Below are 16,242 nucleotides of genomic sequence, written 5' to 3' on the forward strand. Positions count from 1 at the left end.
ACTTCCATCGGCTGTCTCCAGTTAGCCTTCATCAGTGGGGGGTCAAGAAATGCATTTCCAATATGAATCATCAGCCGTCTGTGAACGGTCAAATGGCAAATCAGTTCTGCCAGAGCGTAAGGATCATTTTGTATTTGCTTGTTCCGAAACCTCACTCACCTGGTTATCCAATCTCATTTGTGGAGCATCTGTTAGAAACACGATGGAAGTGAAAGGCAACACCTATATCCAGCAAACTGGTTTTATTCACTGAGATTAATACACTGTATCTTGGACCTGCCCAGTGGCTCAGTGTCTGGGCACTGCCTTGCAGAGGGAGATTAGTTTAAGTCAAGACCTCTGAATTCTAGGTCAGCTGGAGCTGTGCTCACAGTCCTTGGATGGAGGGGATTTTGGTCATCAGTAAAGAGAAAGACTTGAGGCCAGATTCTGTAAATTGCACACAAAATTAGGTACTTTTAAGATCCGCGCTAGGCGTCAAATCTAGAAAGGTCATTTAGCATCAAGCAAGCTTTATAGAATATTAGCTTAGCTCAGATTCCTGCAGCCGGCTATAGCAGAGTCCAATCCAGACCTTCCTGGAACCCTGCATAGACACTCGTGGCAGGTATAAGAAAAATCTTTTATTTACACACCTTTTTGAGCCTGTTCCCTCACAGGCTTAGGGGAAGAAGTTTCTTTATTCTCAGAATGATAAGTTGGGCTTACCTCAGTCAGTCAAGTATTCAACAGTCTCACAATGTCAGCTCCTTCCAACAGTCCTTTCCAGGCTCAACTTCCCAGGGTAGTAGAGAAAGAGAGACTGTCCACCCTCTCCAAGGTGAAGAGAACAAGAGGACACTCGCTAAAGTTAGAAGAGAATAGATTCCGTACAAGCGTAAGGAAGTTCTTCTTCACCCAGAGAGTGGTAGAAATCTGGAACGCTCTTCCGGAGGCTGTTATAGGGGGAAACACCCTTCAGGGATTCAAGTCAAGGTTGGATAAGTTCCTACTGGAACAGAACATATGCAGGTAAGGCTAGACTTCAAATGGGGCACTGGTCTTTGACTTAAGGGCCGCTGCGAGAGCGGACTTCTGGGCACGATGGACCACTGGTCTGACCCAGCAGCAGCAAATCTTATGTTCTTACCTGAATGTTATCCTAATCCAACCCCTCTTTTCCTGTTGCTATTCATCCTGGCCCACCCAAGCCTTTCCCAGCTCCACTTCCCTCCAAGCTACAATTTAAGCCCTGAATTTACCTGGGCTAAGCCAGGGCGAGCCTAGAAGAGATTAACATTTAGAAGAATGGTTTCCAAAATGCATATGGAGAATAAGCTAGGAAACATCAATAGCAGGAGCATACTTTCCATGGGGTAATTTTTCAATAAATACATAACGCTCCCGGTGGCAAGTCAAATGCGTGCAAGACAACTGCGCACGGACAATTGCGCGCAAGACACGTGAGGGCAAGTCAATTTTGCGCTCACTTGTCCACGAACCATACTTGCCGCATGGATTTCACATCTTGTTATAAAATTTGCATCTCTGATTTGTCTAAAAGAAAGGGGCGCATATACAATTTTTTAACCTTTTCCTTTCGTAATACATTTTACGTTACCCTGGTTCTGATCGTAATTATTTTAGCAAAGGTTTTGTATCACTCCCCGTTATCATTTACGGCTATTGTAAACATAATGTAAACGAGCCATAAGTCTGTAAATTCAAATATTTTGTGTTCCTGGCTCTTTATTAGTATGGAGCAACCAAAACAAAACTGCAGACTGTGTACAAGATGCAGGGAAATTTTAATATGACAAGAACACAATATATAAAACCCTTTTACCAAAAAAGGGACCCGACACGGTCCGTGTTTCGGACAAACCTTCGTCAGGGGTCCATGGTAGAATAGGAGGGTTTAAAAAATGCCACAAAAAAATGAAGAATCTCGACGGGATGCCTGTGTGTATCAAGTTCGCCAAAAAAGCCAACAGCAGTTTGTCTGAAACACGGACCGTGTCGGGTCCCTTTATTGGTAAAAGGGTTTTATATAGTGTGTTCTTGTCATATTAAAATTTCCCTGCATCTTGTTCACAGTCTGCAGTTTTGTTTTGGTTGCTCCTGGCTGATTTTTTCTGCAGACCTTTTTTGGATCCCCTTTTTTTGTTGTTGTTTATTAGTATGGGACATACGATGGCAACGACATGTTTTGGAATTTCCCGTCATCCGAGACACACGATAAGAAATGGTTAAAAGAGGAAAAATAACCAGCAGGTAAATTAAAAATAAATTTACAAAAAAGAGAGAGAGTCAAGCTGCTCCGACTGTACAGCATCAAAACACAATCAGAGGGAAACCGGCATGTGCCTTACCCTCCGTCTGATTTTTGTCATTATCGTGCCCCTCAGTGATCACCTCGGTTGCCATACAGAGTCTTCATCTGCTCAAATTTTACAAAATTGAGACCTGTAGAAGCCAATTAGCACAATTTACTAGCTCTTTAAACGCGGGCGTAATTGCTTCCTCTTTAATTCTCGTTTAGCATCAATTGAAACGCTAATTGCATCCCACTAACTGTTCTGCAGCCTGGACCCATCTCCAGGTAGGCTCTAGATGGAAAAACTGAAAGGAGCAATTTAAAACCGTGCAAGCGTTTAAGTATCTCTGAATGGGTGAAATTCTGGGGAGACGTTCCCAACATTTAAATGAAAAATATAACATCCTGCTGATGATACCAACTCTCTTTCCTGCACGACTGTCCATGCTGACTAAGTCAAGCATAAGAGGCGATTCTGTTAAAATAACAAAGCATTTTAACATGGTATTTATTCAATTTTCTATACCGTTCTCCCAGGAACGATTTACATGAATTTTTCCCTGTCTGTCCTGGTGGGCTCACACTATCTAATGTACCTGGGGCAATGGGGGGATTGGGTGACTTGCCCAGGGTCACAAGGAGCAGCGTGGGCTTTGAACCCACAACCTCAGGGTGCCGAGGCTGTAATTTTAACCACTGTGCCACCCTAGAAATAAAAATGTAGCAAAAAAGAGCCAAGTATAGGACAATCAAAGCATTGTGACATCACTGATGAGGTTGGCTTCTATTGGTGGAATGAGGCATTATGATGTCACAATCTCAGCTCTGGGGGGAGCTCAGAGTCCCAGTGGGCTTACAATCTATCTAATGTACCTGGGGCAATGGGGGGATTGGGTGACTTGCCCAGGGTCACAAGGAGCAGCATGGGATTTGAACCCACAACCTCAGGGTGCTGAGGCTTTAGCTCTAACCACTGCGCCACTCTGAAAATCAAAATGAAGTAAAAGTGAGCCAAGTTTAGGGCAATCAACCATTGTGACATCACTGATGAGGTTGGCTCTTATTGGTGGAATGAGGCATTATGATGTCAGAATAGCAGCTCTGGTTATCAGAGATTGAAACTTTTCACACTATTTATTTATTCCATTTTCTATACTGTTCTCCCAGAGGAGCTCAAAACGATTTACATGAATTTTTCCCTGTCTGTCTTGGTGGGCTCACAATCTATCTAATGTACCTGGGGCAATGGGGGGATTGGGTGACTTGCCCAGGGTCACAAGGAGCAGCATGGGATTTGAACCCACAACCTCAGGGTGCTGAGGCTTTAGCTCTAACCACTGCGCCACTCTGAAAATCAAAATGAAGTAAAAGTGAGCCAAGAATAGGGCAATCAACCATTGTGACATCACTGATGAGGTTGGCTCTTATTGGTGGAATGAGGCATTATGATGTCACAATATCAGCTCTGGTTATCAGAGACAAACTTTTCACACTATTTATTTATTCCATTTTCTATACTGTTCTCCCAGGGGAGCTCAGAATAGTTTACATGAATTTATTCAGGTACTGAAGTATTTTTTCCTATCTATCCTGGTGCGCTCACAATCTGTGTACTGCACCTGGGGCAATGGGGGGATTGGGTGACTTGCCCAGGATTTGAACCTATAACTGCAGGGTGCTGAGACTGTAGCTTTAACCACGGCACCACACTCTCCCCTTAGTAACCTAGTAAATGACAAGACCTGAATGGTTCATGCAATCTGCCCAACAGTTACACTCATTAATTCATGATTAAATTGTCTTTCTTTGGCATTTCTGGGACGTCTGATACTATCCTTAGGTTCTAAGTACTGGCGTTGCTGTCAAAGCCCTCTCCAGCCCATATTCCACCATAGGGGATATTTAGTAGTCTTCAAGATTTACAGAACAACTTTAAAATGATTATATACTAATAAACTTAGCACTTACATGCACAAAAGAAATTTCTCTGTTTGTGTTGGGGTCATTTTCAGACCTATTTCTAAATTTCCAGAAATATTTTCAGCTTTTTTTTTTTTTTTTTTAAATATGTTTAATAAAAAAACATTTTTATAATGCACATTACAACATTTAAACTTGTATTTATCAATTAGCAGGTTAACACATTAAGGGATTCTTTTACTAAAACTTACCCCCTCTTCTACGAAACTGCGCTAACGGTTTTCAGCGCCGAGAGTCGCGTTGAACGGTCTGCACTGCTCATCGAGTTCTTAAGAGAGTTGGGAGCAGCGCAGGCCATTCGGCGCGGTTTCATAGAAGAGGGGAGTTAGCACGCAGATGAGCCACGGGGACACTTACATGAGCTAATTCCATTAGTGTACACTAAGCTTAAATCAAGTTAGCATACATTAACCTCCAAATTCTATATATTGCGCCTATAAACTCAACGCGTATCAGAATGGTGCTTAGCAAATTCTAGAAAAGGCTTCCACTATATATAGAATTGTGCTTAATCACGGCAAGCAGCATAACACTGGGGTTCTTTTACTAAGGTGCGCTAGCCGATTTAGCAAACGCTAAATGCTAACGTGGCCATTATATTCTATGGACATGTTAGCGTTTAGTTAGTACGCCTTAGTAAAAGAGGAGGATTGTGCAGGGCAGTGGTTAAAGTTACAGCCTCAGCACCCTGAGGTTGTGGGTTCAAACCCACACTGCTCCCTGGGACCCTGGGCAAGTCACTTAATCCCCCCCCCCCCCCAGGTACATTAGATAGATTGTGAGTACCTGAATAAATTCACGTACACTGTTCTGAGCACCCCTGGGAGAACATTATAGAAAATTAAATAAATAATTTGAAAAGTGTCAGCCTCTGATAACCAGAGCTGGCACTGTGACATCATAATGCCTCATTCCACCAATAAGAGCCAACCTCATCAGTGATGTCACAATGGCTTCATTGTCCTATACTCAGCTCACTTTTGCTACATTCTGATTTCTAGAGTGGCGCAGTGGTTAAAGCTACAGCCTCAGCACCCTGAGATTGTGGGTTCAAACCCATGCTGCTCCTTGTGACCCTGGGCAAGTCACTTAATCCCCCCGTTGACCCAGGTACATTGTGAGCCCACTGGGACAGACAGGGAAAAATGCTTCAGTACCTGAGCAAAATTCATATAAATCAGTCTGAGCTCCCCTGGGAAAACGGTAAAGAAAACGGAATAAATAAATAGGCTCTGACCAGAGCTGCTATTGTGACATCATAATGCCTCATTCCACCAATAAGAGCCAACTTCAGTGATGTCACAATGGCTTGATTGTCCTGGACTTGGCTCACTTTGACTACATCCCGATTTCTACAGTGGTTAAAGCTACAGCCTCAGCACCCTGAGGTTGTGGGTTCAAACCCATGCTGCTCCTTGTGACCCTGGGCAAGTCACTTAATCCCCCCATTGCCCCAGGTACATTAGATAGATTGTGAGCCCACCAGGACAGGGAAAAATGCTTGAGTACCTGAATGTAAACTGTTCTGAGCTTTCCTGGGAGAACGGTATAGAAAATTGAATACATAAATACAACAGGAAGTGTATTGTTTATTGAGAGTTTCTATACCATTACTAATGACTGAGTGGTCAATTCAGAGCAGTTTACATGAGCCTTTGTGATGGTGTTATGAGCTTCTATAATGAGGTTACAATAGTTACAATACAATGCAATATATGGGCTACTATTTATGAGCTTTTATAATGAAGATATGATGCACACGTTTCATTGATAGTGTTGCACTATATGAGCTTCAATATTGTGACCGGGCGTGGCCTGTTGGAATTGGCAAGGGGCAAACAACCTAAGTCACACAGACCTCGGCCGAGCGAAAGTGAGGTATGGGTCACTGGGTGCCAAAAAATAAACCTTTATTTCACACCAGACTTGGTGCATTTAAGTCAAGTTAGTAGCAATTTATAAATGAGTTACAGAAATACAAAGCAACCAATAGTCCTGAGGCTCTGAGGCCTACACCTGCCACACAGGTGCCCTTCTCGGCCCAGCCACTGTTTTCCACCTGACTTGTTCAAACAGATTCTGCTATGACTTCTTGTAAGTCCTTTCACTGGAAAAAAAAGTTCACCTTGGGGTTTTAGTAGCCAAAATAACCCCAGAAGTGTTGGGATCTGTACCCGCCCTGTAGATTTTGGTGTACAAAAATCCCAACCAAGATCCCACTAGATTTTGAATAAAGAGTTCCCCAGTGTCTTGTGGCCAGCAGTGCCTTAGGTAACTAATTTTCATGCACTGCCCCAAACAACATCACAGAAAAACAAAACCCAGGCCTGCTTGGATTTAGGCTGTGCAGTTTTTCCTGCAAGTTCCACACAACAAATGGCCCAAAAAAAAACAACAACCTCTTTCAGCCAGAGGCTGCCTGGCTAGTCTGGAATCCTTCACCAACAATTTCCTTTTGATAAACTCCAAACTTTTCCTACTGTGCCTTAACCCCACTCCATTAATTCAGGGTCAGTAGCGTATGAAAAATCCTCTTTCATTTCTATATCATTTTCATTTATGAATGAATACTCAGCAAAATCCTCCCAATCTTGAGGTCCTACCTGCTCTTTTGGAGTATAAGGCTCTGGTACACTTCTGTTTCCTGGCAGAGAAGGTCTAGTTCCCTTCTCTCTCCCTGCTGGGTTCCTTCTGTGTGGCTACCTGCAACTAGGAGCCCCATCCTTTTCTCTCTCAGTGGCTAACTGCCTGTGCTGGAGTGCAGGTGTGCCCTTAGTTCTGGCTAATTCTGAGCTCAGGTACATGTTGAGCTGGCTCAAACCAGTTCTGGGTTTGCTAGGCCCTGGAGCTGTTCCAGTCCTGGCTTTAGGAATTCTCTGCCCTTGGCCTGATGGGATTTGTAGTCCTGTTACCTTGCTTTTCATTTGCTGTTTAAAGGTAAACAGGCATGAGGAGTCTCTACCTTCTTCTATGCAAAGGCATTTTCTTTCTTGGCAGTGCCTTAGGAGGAATTTTAGGTTTATCTACTGTTTTCTCCTGGGACAATTCCATACTTTGCTCATCAGTTCTGGGGCACTGCATGGATTCCTTTGCCTTCACAGGGGGGTTCCCTGTGACAATATATAAGCTTCAGTACAGAGTTTGAAGCAGGTGGAATCTGATGGGCCTTGAATATTTACGGATGCTCAAGGTTCCCTGTTGGCCATGACATCTTCCATAAGCAGTTTGACTGCCATATCGGTTCCACCCCCAAAACTGAGCCTCTCTAGTGATCGGGCTGGCTCTGAAGGGCACCATCTTTGAGCTGGCTACTATCATTTCAGCGGTGGCGAGAGAAAAGCACTTGCAATTTAATTGCATGGATGGGGTAAGGGGCAGATAGGCAAGTATGGAAGACTGGATGAGTCTTTATTTTTTCAAGGTGAGAGGATGCACAAACATTTTGGTTTTTCCTTATGTTGCTTTAGATAAATGGTAATGAAATTTTAAAGAGACAACTAAATAGCAATTTTGCTACGCACAAATCTACCGGTATGTTTATTACAAATTAGATTCAGAAGCCTTTTAATATCCATCAGGCCAAAGATGGATATATTTCTGAGGGCACATTTCATACATATGAATAGTTTCCATGGTAAACTTTTAATCTTGATATAAAAATGGAGATATAATAATATCCAAAATTCACTAATATATCCACATTCTTAACATCAAACTACTTAGTCACAATACAAATGCCCCCTGCGTCCACCTGAACCTCAGCTGGCAAAACTGCCTACATTGAACTAATGGACAGCTAAAAGCAAACACCCCACTGTTCTTTTGTGAAGAAAATGTCGAGGCTTAGGACAGAATGATGCAAGATACGACTGCATTCAAATGCTTTATCTACTGCTGTTCCGTGATATTATTTATTTATTCCATTTTTGTTCTGCCCATCTTCACAAGGGAGCTGAGAACGGGTTACAAATCAGGTACTTGAGCATTTTCCCTATCTGCCCCTGTGGGCTCACAATCTGTCTAATGTACCTGGGGCAGTGGAGGATTAAGTGACTGGCCCAGGGTCGCAAGGAGCAGCCCAGGGTTTGAACCCACCACCTCAGGGTGCTGAGGCTGTAGCTCGAACCACTGTGCCATACTCTCCTCCAATACAATAGCAGAAGTGAGCCATGTCTAGAACAATGAAGCCATTGTGACATCACTGCTGAGGTTGGCTCTTAGCCATTGGTGGAATGAGACATTATGACATCACAATCTCAGCTCTGGAATGTTGCTACTCTTTGGGTTTCTGCCAGGCATTATGACATCGAGGAAAGGGACTGGGACTTGTAGACTGCCTTTTTGTAGTTTTACACCCACACTCAAAGCGGTTACATATAGGTACTTCAAGCATTTACTCTATCTGTCCCAGTGGGTTCAGTGGAGGATTAAGTGACTTGCCCAGGGTTACAAGGAGAAGCATGGGGTTTGAACCCAAACCCACAGGGGCCTGAGGCTGTAGCTCTAACCACTACACGACACTCTCCTCTGGGTGTTTGATATCCCTTCACATAATCACTAGACAATATTTCTTAAGTTCTATAAAGCCTGAGACTTGAAAGGACTTTAGGGGAGCAACATTTGGTGCCAATGGATGCAATGAATTTGATTAAAGTATTTTAACAGAGCTGTACGTTTCTCCCAGTTTTTAAAAGAAAGTATCCAACCTATATACATTTTTTTTTTTTTGCATGGGTTACGTAATCAACCACTTTTAGAACACCCTCAGTGTAGCCATGGAGATCAACTGTTACTGGAGTTGTACGTGTTAATTTGATTAATGTAAAAAAAAAAAAAAAAATGATGCTTGCTAAGGTCTGAACATTGAGCAGAATTTCCCTGAAAGTCTGTCTTACTGGTCTTTATAGTCTGGTTCTATGATTTGTAATTAGACTGAAAACAATAATGACGATAATTTGCCATTGCTGTTCTGGGTGTGGAATGCAGGGCTTAATTTGAGGGCAAAAAGGAAGTCAGAGGAGGAAACGACAGGCAGGCCAGTGACAGGGACAAAAGCAACAGGAGAAGGGGGGGGGGGCTGGATTAGGGAGCAGTGTGGCTGTTCCCCGCTCTGCTCCAGGTTCACCTCCTTCCCTCCTCTTCTTTGCAACATAGGCCACTTCTAAAAAAAATGGTTTGCTATCCCTTTGCCACCCCAGTTTCACTGCATATATACTCTGGGAGAGAGAAAGGAAGGTAGGAAAGAAGAACAAAATCCCCTCTGTCGTTGCTTCCCCTTTTCCCTGCCCAAATAGTCTAGCATCTCTCTTTCCCTTCCTCTCCCTCCCTCCCCCCCACCCCCACCAAACCACTATACTCCTACAATATCCCTGTGGGCTGCTAGCAGCATGAACAAGGAAAGCCAAGTGCCTGGCTGGCTGCATACCATATCATACCTTTTTTTTTTCTATACCACAAGTTTTCAATGCAGTATACAAGATTTCTAATCAGCGGTCTTAGAGAGAGAAATGTCCTTGAATTTTGAACGATTGGTTTCGAAATGTCTCTGCATTACGAATCATAGATCTGAAGAGAAGAGATGAGTCTTTTAACATTCTCCTAAAGTTGTATTATGTGTCTTGCTGGCGCAGGTGTTCTGGGATATCGTTCTAAATTTTGGGACCTGGGAGTGCGAAAGTGAATTTATATAACTTCGTTCGGTGTACACACCAAGGCGAAAGGAAAGCTTGGATTTTATGTTTGGTTGCTATCCACAAATAATATCCAATCACTCGTTGAAGTACGCTATACCTTCCGATATACTGTAATTGAAAATTTCTATTATTAATTCTATTACTTCAACGAGAGATTGGATATTACTTGTGGATATCCTTTAGAGAATCGCATCTTTTTTTCTAACAGATGCCTTAAATGTAGCCCAGCATTTTAGAGGCCTACTGAGATGAATAGGGATGCTTATAGATGCCCAAGGCCACTTCCAATGGAAACCACACCTACATCATCCTTGGTCATCTGTAAGCATCCCTCTATGTCTCTGTAGGCATGAGACAGATGTCTACAATGTAGGCGTCTTTTGCTGCATCCATCTCTTTTTTAATGTGACCCCCAATTGGCTAGTGAGATGATAGTGGGACACCTACCTCTGCCCACAATTGGGGCACCGTATGTAGAATCGGCCCCATTGTGTCTACTTTCTATTCATATAGAAAAAAACAATCTACTTTCTACTCACAAGTTCTAACGAAGGTGTTGATCCTGCATGTTTTAATTGCAATCACTCATAACAGGAAGTGCTCTTATAGAGCTAAAGTAATCAAAAGTTATACTATAATTATCCTTACAAAAAGATCAGCCCTGCCAATCGATATGCAATATATAGACAGCTGTTTTACTATAGCTAATCAATCATTGGGATAATTGTACTGTATATAATGCAATTCGTTTTTGCCCTGTTCTTTCTTAATTACAGTACTAACTCCTTTAGGAGGGTGCCATTGAGAATTTGTCACCGCGGAAGGAAAATCTGAGAGGTTTTCTTTCCTACTGTTGCTAAATCATTGTGTAACAGAAATACATTTTCAAGAAATAAAGATTAAATGCTATAATTAATTACGTGCATTCAAACTAGTAGAGGAAAGTTTAAAAAAAAAAAAAAGGCCAGGAGGATCTGTACATTTATCTAGCTTCCTTAATTTCATTTTAATTAATGTTTTCTCAGCTTCCTTCTTTCATCTCGATGGTAGGGGGTGATTTTCATACTACCTACATAGCTGCAAAGTCAGCAAGCATTGTTTTTAGCATGGACTTTCTACCTGCTTTCGCTTCAAAAATGAAGGCCGGCAAAACCCTTGCACCTCATTTTCCTGACCTAAACAACGCATGCTTTATAGCACAAAAGTATGCACGAGCCAATCGTCACCCTAAAAAGAAACACAACGAGAGGTGATGATTCGCAGGGAAGCACAAGCAGCAGAACACAAAGCAGAACTAATTACGTGGAAAAATATTTAGTTTATTAAATTCGAGCACCTGACGTGGCCACGTTTCACCCTAAAGCTGCGTCAGGGGTCAAGGCTATGATGCAAATATTAAAAAGAGTTACAAACGTACAAATCACATATAAATCAATATATACAATATGTGAATAATAACAAAAGGTAACACATTATGTGAACATTGACTAAAAATTGTATCATAACTACAGTGGTGTGATAAAGAAGAGGGAGAAGTTTGTAAAGTTTATATCATAACTTTGACCTCCGATGCAGCCTTAGGGTGAAATGTGGTCACGTCAGGTGCTCGAATTTAATAAACTGCATTCTTCCACGTTGTTTGGTCTGCTTTGGGTTCTGTTCAAGCTCTTCTCTCGGAAAACCTCTAATGCCAATTGGATTGGTGGAAGTACATTTATCGTCTTCCAACCAATTACTACTAGTTGTACATATGCCTCCAATTCTATAAAGTCGGGCATCCAGCTTTATGTATAATGCACAAAGTTCAGCATGCAATCTATAGAATAAGATCCATTATATGCCAAAGTAATAGTTTAATGCTAACAGGCTTTAATAACCAATAATTGCCACTGAATATTTCTAATTGGCAGTTGGGTGCGTAAGTGACCTTAGTCAGTATTCCGTAAACTGGGCAAGCAATTTCCATAATGCACAACTGTAAGAGGGGTGTGGACCTGGGAGAGGCATGATCAGGTCAGGGGTGGAATGGCATAATCAAAATATATGTCTAACTCCAATTGGAATGTATAGCGCTAGACACCCAAAGTTGGCAGTGGGAAAATCCCTATCCTCAAAAAATACATCTAAAATATGTCTATCTGGACATCCAGACTATTGTTATTCCAGACCGCCATTTTGTCTATCTTTATACCACATTGTCGACCAAAATTTTGTCCAAGTCCCAGACGCCGAGAACAAGACCTTTTGGAGGTGGAAGCAACCAGCATTGTGATGGACTGGCCACCCTTGGCATGGCAACAGCAGTACCTTTCAGGGTACTGCTGTGAACTTCACAAAAAGGGTGGCACTCGTATTGCAGGACTTTGCTCGTTTGGAACAGTCACGACACTCTTGCAGCGTCAGAGAGAGAAGAACCATTGGCTCAGTTGTGATGTGATGCGTGTATACTGTATGTACTCGTATTGCAAGACCTCGCTCGTTTAGAACAGTCACGACACTCGTGCAGCGTCACAGAGAGAAGAACCATCGGCTCAGTTGTGGATGATGTAACGCGTGTATACCCTATGTACTTGTATTGCAAGGCCTTGCTTGTATATCAAGTTAAAATTTAATAAAATGTTTTGCTTGTCTTGCAAAACACTTGCATGCCAAGTTACTTGCAATCCAAGGATTTACTGTATATTTTATAGTTTACAAAAGGCTCCATGTTCAGCAAGTCTTCTGTAATGATCTTTACAAATGCAAACCATTGTTACCTTTGTGAAATGACTACTGGTGATCAATAACAACTGAAGGGGACGGATCAGTGATTAGCAACTGCTATTCCTGCATTTACTGGCTATTATTGACCTAATTGCTTTCTTTGTTCCAAAGACTATTTCATATCAAAGCTTCTTGTGCTGGAACTTGCATGTACAGTGGTGTGTGATATTTAAAGGAATAATTCAAATCCATTAGCCATTGGATGCCTTAAAGGTGCAACAGGAGTCAGGTTCCTTCAAATATCAATACGCCTCTTTCCTGCTCAGTTTTATCCTCTTTTAACTTTGCATAATGGTGGTACTTGCTAGCCAACTTGACATGCAAGCAGAACAGCGGGGTACCCTAGAGGGCACTGCTGTGAACTTCACATTAATGGTACCAGGTACACATCTCACCATAACCCCCATACATTATATGGTGAACCCTCCAAAACTCCCCCCAAATCTACTGTACCTACCTGCCTATCATCCGAATAGCCCTTATCACTCAGGTGTCACCCATATGACAGTACAATGGGATTTGGGTGGGTTTATACTTTCCACCACAGGTAAACTAGTGGTGTCAGGTCAAAAGCACGCCGGGACAAAGGCGCACGCAGACAACCGAGCGCAACGCGGAGGCGCGCGCTGAAGAAAATGACTGCTTTAAAGGGCTCCAACGGGGGGTGTGGGGGGCTCTTTATTTTATACAGACCGCGCTGCGTTGTGGGGGGTTTGGGGAGTTGTAACCCCCCACATTTTACTGAAAACTTAACTTTTTCCCTAAAAAACAGGGAAACATTTAAGTTTCCAGTATAATGAGGGCGGTTACAACCCCCCAAGCCCCCCCCCCACAACGCCGCCGCGATCTGTATTAAGTAAAGTGGAGGGGTTCCCCAACAAAACCCCCTGTCGGAGCCCCTAAAAACACTCTTTTTCTTCATCGCGCGCTTCCGTCATGCGCTCAGTTGTCGGCGCGTGCCTTTGTCTTCGGCGGTTTTGTCTATGAACCGAACTAGTTATGGTGGCATACAGATCTGGGTCCCCTTCTCTGCAGTCCACTGCATGCCTATCAGGCTAGCACTATTTTATCAAATGAACCTTCAATATTTGCACTTTATTGTGGAACTTAACAGAAATGTAACCTATTTCGCTAATAGCTAAGCATGTAGTCATCTACCAGTGGCATTCCAAACCCTCAAGCATTCGGGGCCAGATTCTATAACAGCTGTCAAAAGTTAAGCCGTAGTAGCCACCTTGCCACTGCCTAACTTAATTGATTCAATTGCCTTTAATCAATGCGATAATTGACCGCATCATTTTAAAGCAACTAAACCATCATTTAAAAAAAAGACAGCCACTTCCACCAACAGTGCCGCAAGCATTTACTGGACAATTATAACTATTTTGAAGATGGATAGAAAAGCCATATCCTCATGTAGTTCAGCACCATGCATTGGACAGCTCCTCTAACCAATTCAGGAGAGAAAATGTGCGATTGAAACCAATAACTTAAGGAAGTTGTGAAATTTGCTGAAAAGAGGAATCTCAATAACTTTGGTTATGTGTCGGCTGAGTTAACTGTTGGCCTTTCTGTCCCTTTCCTAGAATGTGGCGTTTCAGGATAAAATAGATTGATTTGATTCCATGAAACTTGCCAAGTGGATTACTCTATGCATTTATGGCTTGTGGTTTGTGCTGAAGAGTTATATGACTTAAGAACATAAGAAGTTGCCTCTGCTGAGGCAATCCCTTTGTCCTCCAGGTACCTGTCCAGACCTTCTTTGAATCCCTATAGCGTGCTTCTGCTTATCACATCCTCCGGTAGCGCGTTCCATGTATCCACCACCCTCTGGGTGAAAAAGAACTTCCTGGCGTTTGTTCTAAACCTCTCCCCTTTCAATTTCTCTGAGTGCCCCCTTGTACTTATTGATCCCCTTAATTTGAAAAATCTGTCCCTGTCTATTTTTTCTATGCCCTTCATGATCTTGAAGGTTTCTATCATGTCCCCTCTAAGTCTCTGCTTTTCCAGGGAGAAAAGCCCCAGCTTCTTCAGTCTGTCAGTATATGAGAGTTTGGTTTTACTCTCTTTCATTTATACCAGGCTACAGTCACTTGGGTAGAGTAAATATAAATATCTCTGTGTATAAGAATCCATAGGACCTCACAGTATAGTTTTATATCATGCAGGAGACAGCAAACATTTCATGTATCCTTGAACCTCTGATGGGTCCAGATGCACGAGGTGAGGTCAGGCATGCAGAGAGATAATAAAACCTCTAATGATGATGCAGCTGAGCTGCTGCAATCCGCTTCAGATGACACAGCCATCTGGCAGCAGTTGCATAAAAGCAGAGAAGTGTTCCTGCCACTTCACTGGTGGCATAGACTGTTCCTGTTGCACCCAAGAATGAATCGCATTAGCACTTTCAGGCAGCCACCCATCCCACCTACTCCTACCAATTGCCTTGACAACAGAGGGAAATCCATCAAATGAATGTGAAAATCCAAAACATATTTCCCCCCCCCCCCCCCCCAAAACATATAGAGCTCATTTTTAAAGCATTTGCTTTAGGTCTTCAAAAATACAAACGCAGACTTTAGTCACTGCGGGGTTTTCCAGCTCGGAAGTAGATGTTCTTGTTTGTTTTTTAATTTCGTTATTGGACGTTTGTTGAGGCAGTGCAATGTTTCAAGTTTATTAAAAAGTTTGTTATACCGCTTATACAAATTTCTAAGCGGTGTACAATAATAGTAAAAATAAGGGGAAATCGTTAAAAATTACACCAAACGAAAGACCACTGAAGACAAAAAAGTAAACTCCACACAAAAGGGGAAAAGGGAAGAACTACAATATTTAAAATAAAGTACATTTAAAAGGCAAAAAACAGTAGGAAAGAACAAGCTCCGATCCCATATAGGGAGGAGCGAGGCCAAATCAGCCGAAGCCGGAGCGAAAAGAGGGGGGGGGGGAGGGAGGAGGAGAGGGAACCAATCAGCGAGGGAAAGCCGGGGGGGGGGGGGGTTTAGGAGAAGAAGGGGAAGCGGAAGGGAAGTCGCCCCTTTTCCAGCCGGAGACCCAGGGAGACCGACGCGACTTCTTATCTCCTCTCACGTCGGAAAAAGTTTTAGCCTGCAGTTCAGCACTCAAGAACCGTTCTAGGCAGCAGCCCACCTCCAGCGACTTCGCCTCTCTTCTGAAGCAGGCCCATTGCGACGCCAGCCCATCCGCCTTGCTCTGCACTCAAAACCCGGTAAGTGTGCGAGGAGTAGGCGGATGGAAAACCCGCGGCACTCGCGGCCCTCAAAGCCCTGGTTTTCGCCGCCTGTGGTTTCTGTCCCTCGCGCCGGGAGGGGAGGGAGGGGGCGCCCGCTGGGAGCGAGTGCGGCGCCACGTGGCCCGGCGCCGGCCTTCGTCGTCGCTGCGGCGGACCCCAGCGGGGCGTCCGGAGCGCCGCCCGCAAGGACACAAAAAAAAAAAAAGACTGACAATTGTTTAGTCCTAAAAAAGGACAGTTTTATCCAAAAGCAT

General features: G+C 43.2%; 1 protein-coding gene across 1 annotated transcript in view; it reads right to left on the reverse strand.

Annotated features, from left to right (window-relative positions):
- PTPRT (protein tyrosine phosphatase receptor type T) overlaps positions 1-6,997 on the reverse strand; it is a 680,142-nt gene extending 673,145 nt beyond the window's left edge. Inside the window, exon 1 of the mRNA XM_033963545.1 lies at positions 6,880-6,997. The gene's annotated coding sequence lies outside the window, so the exon portion shown is untranslated. The remainder of the gene's footprint in view (positions 1-6,879) is intronic.
- Positions 6,998-16,242: the final 9,245 nt, after the last annotated feature.

This window comes from Geotrypetes seraphini, chromosome 11 (genome assembly GCF_902459505.1).
Source record: "Geotrypetes seraphini chromosome 11, aGeoSer1.1, whole genome shotgun sequence".
Lineage (NCBI taxonomy): Eukaryota > Metazoa > Chordata > Amphibia > Gymnophiona > Dermophiidae > Geotrypetes > Geotrypetes seraphini.